This window comes from Pseudophryne corroboree, chromosome 3, assembly GCF_028390025.1.
Source record: "Pseudophryne corroboree isolate aPseCor3 chromosome 3, aPseCor3.hap2, whole genome shotgun sequence".
Lineage (NCBI taxonomy): Eukaryota > Metazoa > Chordata > Amphibia > Anura > Myobatrachidae > Pseudophryne > Pseudophryne corroboree.
The window spans coordinates 162321021-162333170 of NC_086446.1; the positions used below are offsets into that span (position 1 = coordinate 162321021).

General features: G+C 41.9%; 1 protein-coding gene and 1 long non-coding RNA gene across 3 annotated transcripts in view; one reads left to right on the top strand and one right to left on the bottom strand.

The window, feature by feature from the left end:
* LOC135054997 (coagulation factor VIII-like) overlaps positions 1–12150 on the bottom strand; it is a 638500-nt gene that overhangs the window by 461913 nt on the left and 164437 nt on the right. The window lies entirely within an intron of this gene.
* LOC135054998 (uncharacterized) overlaps positions 1–12150 on the top strand; it is a 221347-nt gene that overhangs the window by 164523 nt on the left and 44674 nt on the right. The gene's annotated exons all lie outside the window — the stretch shown is intronic.

Below are 12150 nucleotides of genomic sequence, written 5' to 3' on the forward strand. Positions count from 1 at the left end.
TTCCAGTGCGATCAGTTCAGTGCTTGTCGTTCCTGGTTTGACGTCACAAACACACCCAGCGTTCGCCCAGATACTCCCCCGTTTCTTCAGCCACTCCCGCGTTTTTCCCAGAAACGGCAGCGTTTTTTCACACACTCCCATAAAACGGCCAGTTTCCGCCCAGAAACATCCACTTCCTGTCAATCACACTCCGAACACCAGAACGAAGAAAAAACCTCGTAATGCCGTGAGTAAAATACCAATCTTCTTAGCAAATTTACTTGGCGCAGTCGCAGTGCGAACATTGCGCATGCGCAATTAGCGGAAAATCGCTGCGATGCGAAGAAAATTACCGAGCGAACAACTCGGAATGAGGGCCAATGACTGATGTGAATGAGTAAATATTTTTTTAATATATATGTGCTATGCAAATAACTGTTATTGTATAATGCATTTAATTATTTATAGACGTGTAAATCCTAATGCTTGTTTGATAGGAATTAGTACAAACACTTCCCTAAGTTGGGAACTATTGCACCTTCCTCTAAAAAAGGTAGAGACCCCCAATTCTTTCCTTCCTGCTAGAACTGTACTGTGGGTCCCTTTGCGGAGAGAGTGAGAATTTCATTATGTCTCTTTCTGCAGAGTATTGGAGCTGGGCATCACTTGGCATTCCCATTGTAAACAAGAAAGCCTTTAGAAGACTGTCTTTCAGACTCACATATTCCACACTTTCTGTCCAAGGTTGACCAATGCTTTCTTTGAAGACCAGCATCTTCAATTCTCCCCTTAAGGACAGAACATTTGAAAACATGGGGAGAGGATGACCAATGAGGGTCTCACCCAAACCACTACAAACATGTGACCACACAAAATGTGAAAAAGTGTGATGAAAGAGAAAAAGAATAATATGGTATAATAAAATCCCCCAAAACACACCATTTCTGAATCTATATATGACATTAAGACATACTGTATAATTTGAAGGTGGTGGGGACTTATTCAGGTAGTTTGGTGGGCTGCAAACTCCTCCTGGTTGTTTGGTAAGTGCAAACAACTACTTAGGGAGGAGCACTTGGATGCGCAAACACTGATCCTCTCATGTTACCCAAGCATTAAAAATCATTGGGGTCTATTTCCTAAGCCATGGAGAAAGGTAAAGTGTGCAGAGATAAGGTACCAGCCAACCAGCTCCTAACTGTCAATGTTATCTCGGTTTACTTTATCTCCATCCACTTTATCTCTCTACAAGGCTTAGTAAAAAGACACTATTGTCACCTCCAACTAGAGAACTTTGGAGTGACAAACTGCACACCAGTTATGTGCCACATCATAAATTAATTGCCATGACCATTGTGCTAAGCCCTGTCACGGTAGCGCTAATCCCTTCATAGTTGTAATAAATAAATGACAAGCAAAGCATGTAGACCTGTCTATATATTGACTGCAGGTTAAACCCTGTGAGGTTACCTATAATTTAAATGTAAGTATTTTGATTATCAACATATTGACACGGTCAACATGCCAACAGTAAATTTATAGGCAGTTCTAAATTTGGAATGTTGACCATGTCTATATTTTGATATGGTCAAAATGATGACATGCCTATATTTTGACTGCAGATGAATCAATTGTAAGTGCATTCTTCTGAGATTTGGAATGTCAACAATTTTACTATGTCAACAATGTGGCTTGTTCAAAATGTTCACCACCAAAATGTAGACACAGTCATAATATCGACAGCCAAAATATCAGGGTTAAATGGTCAACATGGTTAAAATGTCGACACATTGTTTTTCATGATTTTTAGGGTTAGGGTTTGGGGTTAGGGTTAAACATAGGAACATATAATTTAATGGCAGATAAGAACCACTTGGACAATCTAGTCTGACCCTTTTTTTTATCTTTTAAGTAATCTCCACCCTTTTAGATCCTTGGTTCTTTGCAAGTATATCCATATGCCTATCCCAATCATGTTAAAATTGCTCTACTGTCTTATTCTCTACCACCTCTGATGGGAGGCTATTCCACCTATCCACTACTTTCTGTGAAGTAATTTTACCTTAAATTTCCCATGAACCTGCCTCCCGCTCCAGTTTCAGTGTATGTCCTCGAGTTCTAATAATACTTCCCTTACTTTGAAGAATGTTTCCCTCGTGTACTTTTTTATAAATACTGTATATTTGAAAATCCCCCCCCCCCCCCCCCCCGCACTTTTTCCTTCTCTGCTCCAAACTATACATGTTAAGATCTTTTAATCTTTCTGGGTAAGTTTTGTAGGCCATGCACTATTTTAGTTGCCCTTATTTGTGTCCTTCTGGAGATACAAAAGTTAGTGTTAAGCTCTAGGGGGATGCTTAGATTTTGCCAATTGGCAGGTAGATACGGTTATGTTGCAGAAGGAGATGGTTAGCGTAAGGCACTAGGGGAGGGTTAGGTTCAGGGTTATGATTAAGGTTAAAATAACAAAAAGGGCAGAATTCGATTGTTTTTCTGTGGGCAGCCACCAGTTGGTGCCCAAACTGAGCTATTCAATTGTAGCCCCATTTCATTGCAATGGCTGCCGGCATCTGCATTTCAGCTTGCACCTTCCGGTGCTGGCGAGCTGAAATGCGTAAAAAAAAAAGTGACCCATTTGGGCACCCAAATGGCATTTTTTGCGACTGCGCCCAGCACTTTGGTCAAGTTTAGTTGCTTTATGTGGCTAAACCCGACCTCTATGGTTGTTATCAGCGAGAACACTACATACAATTACATATATTACCCCCACGATATCTCATCATTTTGGACTTGAAATCGGGAATGATAATTAATTGAATACCGCTCAAAGTGTCAACCTTTTCTGTGTCTCCCATTTGTATATCAACCTTTTGAACCTATCATGCTTTTGACCCTGTTGACCTAAGTCCATGTTGATCATTTATCTTCTGACCTGTTGCCTGTCAATTATATGGTGTTGGCCTATTGATTGTCTATCTATGTACTGTCTATCCTGCAATCCACATTCAATGGTCAAGAAATCACTCAAGAAAACATCCTTACTGAATGTGATAAAAGAACAGAAAATGCACATTTGCAATGTTAGGAAAATATAGGAAGTGGTTAGCATACCGCCAATCAGGATCCCGGTGATCACAATACAGACGCCGGAATCCCAACAAGCGGTGAAACGCCGACTCCGGAATACCGGTGCCACAGGCTATTCTCCCTCCGTGGGTGTCTATGACACCCATAGAGAGAGAATATAACCTGTGGCAAGCGCAACGATCCCGCAAGGGGCTTTCTAGTGATCGCCCCACTGCTGGCATACTGGTGGCCGGGATGCCGCTGTCGGTATACTGACGCCCGGCATCCTGGCCACCGGCATATCATACTGAAGCCAGAAATATAGCTAAAACAACTTAGGAAATATTATTTAATGTTTCTGTCTGCCATGGTTTTAATAAACAGTTAGTTAAAATGATGTGGTTCATTTCAATGGTCTTTTTAGGGGTATCCGTTTGGATGGTCGACCATGTTATGGTCGACAGTCATTAGGTCGACCACTATTGGTCGACATTGACATGGTCGACATGGACAGCGTTTTTTCACACACTCCCATAAAACGGCCAGTTTCCGCCCAGAAACATCCACTTCCTGTCAATCACACTCCGAACACCAGAACGAAGAAAAAACCTTGTAATGCCGTGAGTAAAATACCAAACTTCTTAGCAAATTTACTTGGCGCAGTCGCAGTGCGAACATTGCGCATGCGCAATTAGTGGAAAATCGCTGCGATGCGAAGAAAATTACTGAGCGAACAACTCGGAATGAGGGCCAATGACTGATGTGAATGAGTAAATATTTTTTTAATATATATGTGCTATGCAAATAACTGTTATTGTATAATGCATTTAATTATTTATAGACGTGTAAATCCTAATGCTTGTTTGATAGGAATTAGTACAAACACTTCTCTAAGTTGGGAACTATTGCACCTTCCTCTAAAAAAGGTAGAGACCCCCAATTCTTTCCTTCCTGCTAGAACTGTACTGTGGGTCCCTTTGCGGAGAGAGTGAGAATTTCATTACGTCTCTTTCTGCAGAGTATTGGAGCTGGGCATCACTTGGCATGCCCATTGTAAACAAGAAAGCCTTTAGAAGACTGTCTTTCAGACTCACATATTCCACACTTTCTGTCCAAGGTTGACCAATGCTTTCTTTGAAGACCAGCATCTTCAATTCTCCCCTTAAGGACAGAACATTTGAAAACATGGGGAGAGGATGACCAATGAGGGTCTCACCCAAACCACTACAAACATGTGACCACACAAAATGTGAAAAAGTGTGATGAAAGAGAAAAAGAATAATATGGTATAATAAAATCCCCCAAAACACACCATTTCTGAATCTATATATGACATTAAGACATACTGTATAATTTGAAGGTGGTGGGGACTTATTCAGGTAGTTTGGTGGGCTGCAAACTCCTCCTGGTTGTTTGGTAAGTGCAAACAACTACTTAGGGAGGAGCACTTGGATGCGCAAACACTGATCCTCTCATGTTACCCAAGCATTAAAAATCATTGGGGTCTATTTCCTAAGCCTTGGAGAGAGGTAAAGTGTGCAGAGATAAGGTACCAGCCAACCAGCTCCTAACTGTCAATGTTATCTCGGTTTACTTTATCTCCATCCACTTTATCTCTCTACAAGGCTTAGTAAAAAGACACTATTGTCACCTCCAACTAGAGAACTTTGGAGTGACAAACTGCACACCAGTTATGTGCCACATCATAAATTAATTGCCATGACCATTGTGCTAAGCCCTGTCACGGTAGCGCTAATCCCTTCATAGTTGTAATAAATAAATGACAAGCAAAGCATGTAGACCTGTCTATATATTGACTGCAGGTTAAACCCTGTGAGGTTACCTATAATTTAAATGTAAGTATTTTGATTATCAACATATTGACAAGGTCAACTTGCCAACAGTAAATTTATAGGCAGTTCTAAATTTGGAATGTTTACCATGTCTATATTTTGATATGGTCAAAATGATGACATGCCTATATTTTGACTGCAGATGAATCAATTGTAAGTGCATTCTTCTGAGATTTGGAATGTCAACAATTTTACTATGTCAACAATGTGGCTTGTTCAAAATGTTCACCACCAAAATGTAAACACAGTCATAATATCGACAGCCAAAATATCAGGGTTAAATGGTCAACATGGTTAAAATGTCGACACATTGTTTTTCATGATTTTTAGGGTTAGGGTTTGGGGTTAAGGTTAGGGTTAAACATAGGAACATAGAATTTAATGGCAGATAAGAACCACTTGGACAATCTAGTCTGACCCTTTTTTTTATCTTTTAAGTAATCTCCACCCTTTTAGATCCTAGGTTCTTTGTAAGTATATCCATATGCCTATCCCAATCATGTTTAAAATGCTCTACTGTCTTAGTCTCTACCACCTCTGATGGGAGGATATTCCACCTATCCACTACTTTCTGTTAAGTAATTTTACCTTAAATTTCCCATGAACCTGCCTCCCGCTCCAGTTTCAGTGTATGTCCTCGAGTTCTAATACTTCCCTTACTTTGAAGAATGTTTCCCTCGTGTACTTTTTTATAAATACTGTATATTTGAAAATCCCCCCCCCCCCCCCCCGCACTTTTTCCTTCTCTGCTCCAAACTATACATGTTAAGATCTTTTAATCTTTCTGGGTAAGTTTTGTAGGCCATGCACTATTTTAGTTGCCCTTATTTGTGTCCTTCTGGAGATGTAAAGGTTAGTGTTAAGCTCTAGGGGGATGCTTAGATTTTGCCAATTGGCAGGTAGATACGGTTATGTTGCAGAAGGAGATGGTTAGAGTAAGGCACTAGGGGAGGGTTAGGTTCAGGGTTATGATTAAGGTTAAAATATCAAAAAGGGCAGAATTCAATTGTTTTTCTGTGGGCAGCCACCAGTTGGTGCCCAAACTGAGCTATTCAATTGTAGCCCCATTTCATCGCAATGGCTGCCGGCATCTGCATTTCAGCTTGCACCGTCCGGTGCTGGCGAGCTGAAATGTGTAAAAAAAAAAGTGACCCATTTGGGCACCCAAATGGCATTGTTTGCGACTGCGCCCAGCACTTTGGTCAAGTTTAGTTGCTTTATGTGGCTAAACCCGACCTCTATGGTTGTTATCAGCGAGAATACTACATACTATTGAATATATTACCCCCACGATATCTCATCATTTTGGACTTGAAATCGGGGATGATAATTAATTGAATACCGCTCAAAGTGTCAACCTTTTCTGTGTCTCCCATTTGTATATCAACCTTTTGAACCTATCATGCTTTTGACCCTGTTGACCTAAGTCCATGTTGATCATATATCTTTTGACCTTTTGCCTGTCAATTATATGGTGTTGGCCTATTGACTGTCTATCTATGTACTGTCTATCCTGCAATCCACATTCAATGGTCAAATCAAGATATATGTAGAACAGGGGTAGGCAACCTGTGGCACTCCAGCTGCTATGGAACTACACATACCAGCATGCCCTACTACCATTTTAGCATTCCCTAAGAGCAAATATATGGCTATGTATGCTGGCAAAGGTAAATCTACAGGGGCTTGACTGCCACAGGTATTTTTGTTCGTGCAGTATTATTAACCTCCATAACATTCGTTTCCACTCATTTTCAGTCTATCCTGAACACCTCACAGCTCACAATATTGTTTTCATCCAGTTTAGGCCAAAAGTTTGCACTGAAGTAGCTGGATGACTAATCTAAGTGACAGTAGTGGGCTGCACAAACATGTGGCACATCTAGGAGTGGCACTGCAGTGGACAGGATATCAGACAGGATATATTATTCAGTTTATAAATTATGCAAAAATAAATGCTCCAAAGAGCACATAATGCAAAGAAAAGAGGTTCAATATGCAATTGTCCCTCCCACCCACCCTTATGTTGTATATTAGACAGGACATGCAAAGTTTAACAAACTAATAATTTCTGGGACTGTCACTTATGGCTGAAATTATTGGTTTGTTTGAAACTGCCCCCCCCCCCCCCCCCCCCCAAACTGGCTTTAGTACTTTAAATATGCACAATGTCATCATCAGCATCCGATTCCTCACCCCCATCAGTGTGTACAGTACATCCTCTTCTTCACAGACTAATAATTCATCCCCGCTGGAATCCACCTTGTCCCTCTGTACTTTTGGAAGTAATTGATGGTAAATGTCAAATGAGTTGGAAATATATATTTTTACACACTGCGGTTTAGCTTCACCAACAGTGTCGCACAAGTGAGTCAGAAATATGCATTATTATTTTTTATATCCCATCGGCGGTTACTGTGTCACACAAATGAGTCAGTAATATATATTTTTACACACTGCGGTTTAATTTCACCGACAGTGTTGCACAAATGAGTCAGAAATATATATTATTACACACTGTGTTTTAGCTTACCAACAGCATTGCACAATACGTGTATGAGTCAGAAATGGTAATCGACCACTGCGGTTGATCTTCACCAACAGCATCGCACAATACATGTATGAGTAGGAAATCATATATTGTGGTGTGACCGGCAGTGTCACAGTACTTATGAAAAAAAAATTGTATTGTACACTGGGGTACAGCACAAACAAAAATATATATATTTTTTATAATTATAATTTTAGGCTTTTTGTTTTTAGCATTTATTATTTTAATTTTACTCTGGGGCAGAGCCCCTGGATGGACGACAGATCACCCCTTTCAGATGCAGCAGACAGAGCACCCCTTTTCCAGATACAGCAGACAGGGTAACCCTGGACTGAGACGGCAGACAGGGCACCCCTGGACTGATTCGGCAGATTTAGCAGTACCCCTGCACTGATACGGCAGACTTAGCAGCACCCCTGGACTGATATAGCAGGCACGGCACCCCTGGACTGATACGGCAGACTTAGCAGCACCTCTGGACTGATACAGCAGACTTAGCAGCACCCCTGGACTGATACGGCAGACAGGGCACCCTTGGACTGATATGGCAGATAGGGCACCCCTGGACTGATACAGCAGACTTAGCAGCACCCCTGTACTGATACGGCAGACAGGGCACCCCTGGAATGAAACGGCAGACAGGACACCCCTGGACTAATACGGCAGACAGGACACTCCTGGACTAATACGGCAGACAGGACACTCCTGGACTGCTATGGCAGACTTAGTAGCATTTACAGGCTAGAGAGAATCCTGCACTAAAAATTAATTTATGCAGCTGATATCTTAAGGGAATAGGTATGTTTTGTAAGTGTACCTCTTTTACATATTTAAATTGCACATACAGTATGATATCCTATTGGTGCCACATACTGATTAATTATATGAACATAAACAGAATTGCAGAGAAAAAGAGAATCATTTTTTTTAACAGGTGCACTAATTCCCTTCCACACAATGATAATGTTTGTATGTTTGAGATATGTCTTCTTTTATTTTTTTACCATATATATTGTTAGAAATATCAACACCCATATTTTATTGTATTAATGTTCCACAAAGTATGTCATGTATTACCCAATAGGGTTATACAAAGCGAAAAATGTTTAAAAATGAAACGTGATAAAGGAATGAAATTGTGTGCAAATAAATAATAAAATTTAAAACCAATGCCGTGTGTCATCTCTTATTCTGAATTGTGTCCACTCTGATTGCTTTTTATTGCAATATTGTGTTCTCCAGATATAAATATTGTGTATAACTCTCAAACTTGGTGAGACGTATCATATATCTCTATCCAATTGTCTTACCATAAATGTAATGGTTCTACTACATAATATTTTTACTGTGTCAAGCTTCCTTGAAAGGAACAATGATACAATGTTGCTTATAAACAGATAGTTGAACCAAATAACAAACAGTGTTGCTATTTATTGAGACAGTAATAGCATATCTCACTATAATCTCTTATACCTATATGCACCATTAAATATAGATGACACAGACGAATTCACTTGCAAGGAGGGTAATATGATTTTGCTTTTTTCATGTTATCATACTGCTCTTTTTATTTTACTTTATAACTTAGGCAGTGTGGTTGTGTTTCGTCTCTATATGGATGCAATGTTGTTTATAAACAAGGTGATAATATGATATTCCTTTTTATAGCTAAAAAGGTTTCACCTGTTGATATACATACACCTCTTGCATGGTAAATCGAAAATATTATGTTGTAGAACCATAACAAATATTCTATAATACATATAAAGTAATATCAACTGGTATTCTGTCAAATAATCCACAGTTACACGGAATCAATGCACTTCAAACCTATAAGCAATGACCAATCCATTCCATCTTGATATTTACATTTATATTTGTCAAATGCAACTAAAGGGCCATATATATGGAGAGATGTGTGCTGAGCGAACCACTCAGCGCACATCTCTCTCCCCGCTCAGCACAGCGCGATGAAATGAGCGACCTGCTAGATTGAGCCTGCATGCAGGCCAATCTAGCACTAGCGATAGTGACACGCGGGGCCGCACATCGCTATCGCTGTGGGGGGTACACACAGACAGATCATGCTTAAAATCGAAGCAATTTAGTCAGATTGCTTAGATTATCGCTCCGTGAGTACCCCCCTTTAGTATCGCCCTACACTGCAGTATAATAGAACAACAGTACCTGGGGATCTGGTACCCTGAGCTATAAAAAGCAATATAGTTCCAGTGTTTCATTCAAACCATGGGGAGCCGTGGTCCCTAGTTCATGTATGCATCTGGACTCTCTCTGTAAAAGACGTAATGATCTATCCCCACCTCTTAATTTAATTTAACCGGTTCATGATCTATTATCATGTACTGTAAAGACGCTACATTATGGCCTGCATTTAAAAAATGCCGGGCCACCGGTTGATCACTGCAGCCATTGGCTACTGCAGTACTGATAGATAATTTGTGATTGGAAATACGTTCCCCATAGAGCGCAGTCCATCTTCTCCACATAGCTAAGCCCACATGGGCAAGTAACCAGGTAAATTATGAATTTGGTGTTACAAGTTACCCTATGCTTTATCTGATATTTTTTACCACTGTGGGGGTGGTAGTAGAATCTGCCTATGGTCAGTGCTCTACAAGTTGTACAATTTACGCACCTGTACAACCTTTTTGGAGGGATAAAAAATGATTCTGCTCACTCTGAGTGGAATGTAACCCTGTGATATCTGTCAGCATCACCCAGTCTTTTATATTCTTGCCACATGTAAAACAGGGCATAGTAGAAGTATCTCTCAGATTAAGGTCACAACCTGTGCTCACAATGTGCCATAAATTCTTAGCCGCACTAACAATACCATGATTCACCCAGGGCATACGTTTGGCCTCTGCCTTCTTAGTATTAGTGGATAATAATTGATCACGGTTACAGCACAAAACTTTATTTTTATCACTCCACAGCAAATCCAAACTATGAGCCTAATTCAGGTTGGATCGCAATATGCAAAAACTGCTAAGAGGATGAGGGCACATGCGTAGGGCCCATCCTGCGCATGCACCCACATTTTCTGCAGGCACCCTGCAGAAAATGTGAACACCTCTGCCTGTCAATCAGGCAGAGGCATTTGCGGGGCAAGGGGGCGGCAACGCTTCATTTCCAAGGCGGAGACGAGTGGCTTAGAAACAGGGGCATGTGGCGCGAATGGGGGCGTGATGGTGCTGTGATCGGGGCAGCTGCGTGATGTCACACACAGCCGCCTCAATCAAAAAGACAGCGGCGGGCCTCCTGCGGGCACAGCGTGGTCATGGTTTAGCATGCTGGGTGGCCTTGCCCTGTGATGGGTGGCCCCAGCATGCGATCCAAAGGATTGCAAATTCTGCTACTTAGCAGAATTTGAAATACTTACTGAATCTAGTCCTACAAATTTCTCAGTCACAGGGGGAGATTCAAACGTTTGAAAAGTCAGTTGGGAGTCTGTTTTTTCCTATTTAATAGACAGGAAAAAACAGACACCCAACCGACTTTTCAAACATTTGAATCTCCCCCATATTGTTTATATGGACACCTGCTTGTACCACATTACTACATATCCATAGCGCTCTTAAAAATTGCGAATACGGCATACTAAATTTCATAGTTTAGGATGGAAACTGTAAATGTAGCAAGGTGTTCCTATCAGTTGGTTTGTTATACAATTCATTCTGGATATTACCATCTGTCAATCTAACCTGTACATCAAGGTAATTGACCACGTCAGAACTGAGGTGGTCAATTACAAGTTAGAATATATTTTAATACTTTCCAGAGTCCCGCATCGGGCGCTGCAGCCGTTGCAAAAATCTCAGCCGAAATGGCCACCGCACATGCGCAGTAGTGCCACTACACCAGGTAGAGCCCCTTTTATACATTACAGCAGACAGCGTCCCCCTTTTTACACATTACAGCAGACAGTCCCCCGTTTTACACATTGCGGCAGCCAGGCCCTCTTTTTACATATTACGGCAGACGGTGTACCCCTTTTTACACATTGCGGCAGCCAGGCCCTCTTTTTACATATTACGGCAGACGGTGTACCCCTTTTTACACATTGCGGCAGCCAGTCCCCCTTTTTACACATTACGGCAGCCAGTCCCCCTTTTTACACATTACGGCAGCCAGTCCCCCTTTTTACACATTGCGGCAGCCAGGCCCCCTTTTTACATATTACGGCAGACGGTGTACCCCTTTTTACACATTGCGGCAGCCAGTCCCCCTTTTTACACATTATGGCAGATGGTGTCCCCCTGAGAGAGAGAAAGAGAAAGAGAGAGAGATATACTTACCATCTCCCCGCTGACAGGCTCCTCGTGCTGGCAGCTCCCTCGGTGCAGGCATCGGACAAGGAGGAGGAGGGAGGGGGACTGGAGCCACAGCAGCGCTATTTCATTGGTAGTAACCGCCGCTGCAGCTGTCCCCTCTCCTTCAGTATTGGCTGCCCGGCGCTGCTGTGGATGCTGGGATGGAGGAACCGCATCCCAGCATCCACAGCAGCGCCGGGTAGCCAATACTGAAGGAGAGGGGACAGCTGCAGCGGCGGTTACTACCAATGAAATAGCGCTGCTGTGGCTCCAGTCCCCCTCCCTCCTCCTCCTTGTCCGCTGCCCGGCGCTGCTCTCTCCTCCACAGCGCGGCGGCGGCGCACACAGCAGAGGCGGCATGTAATGA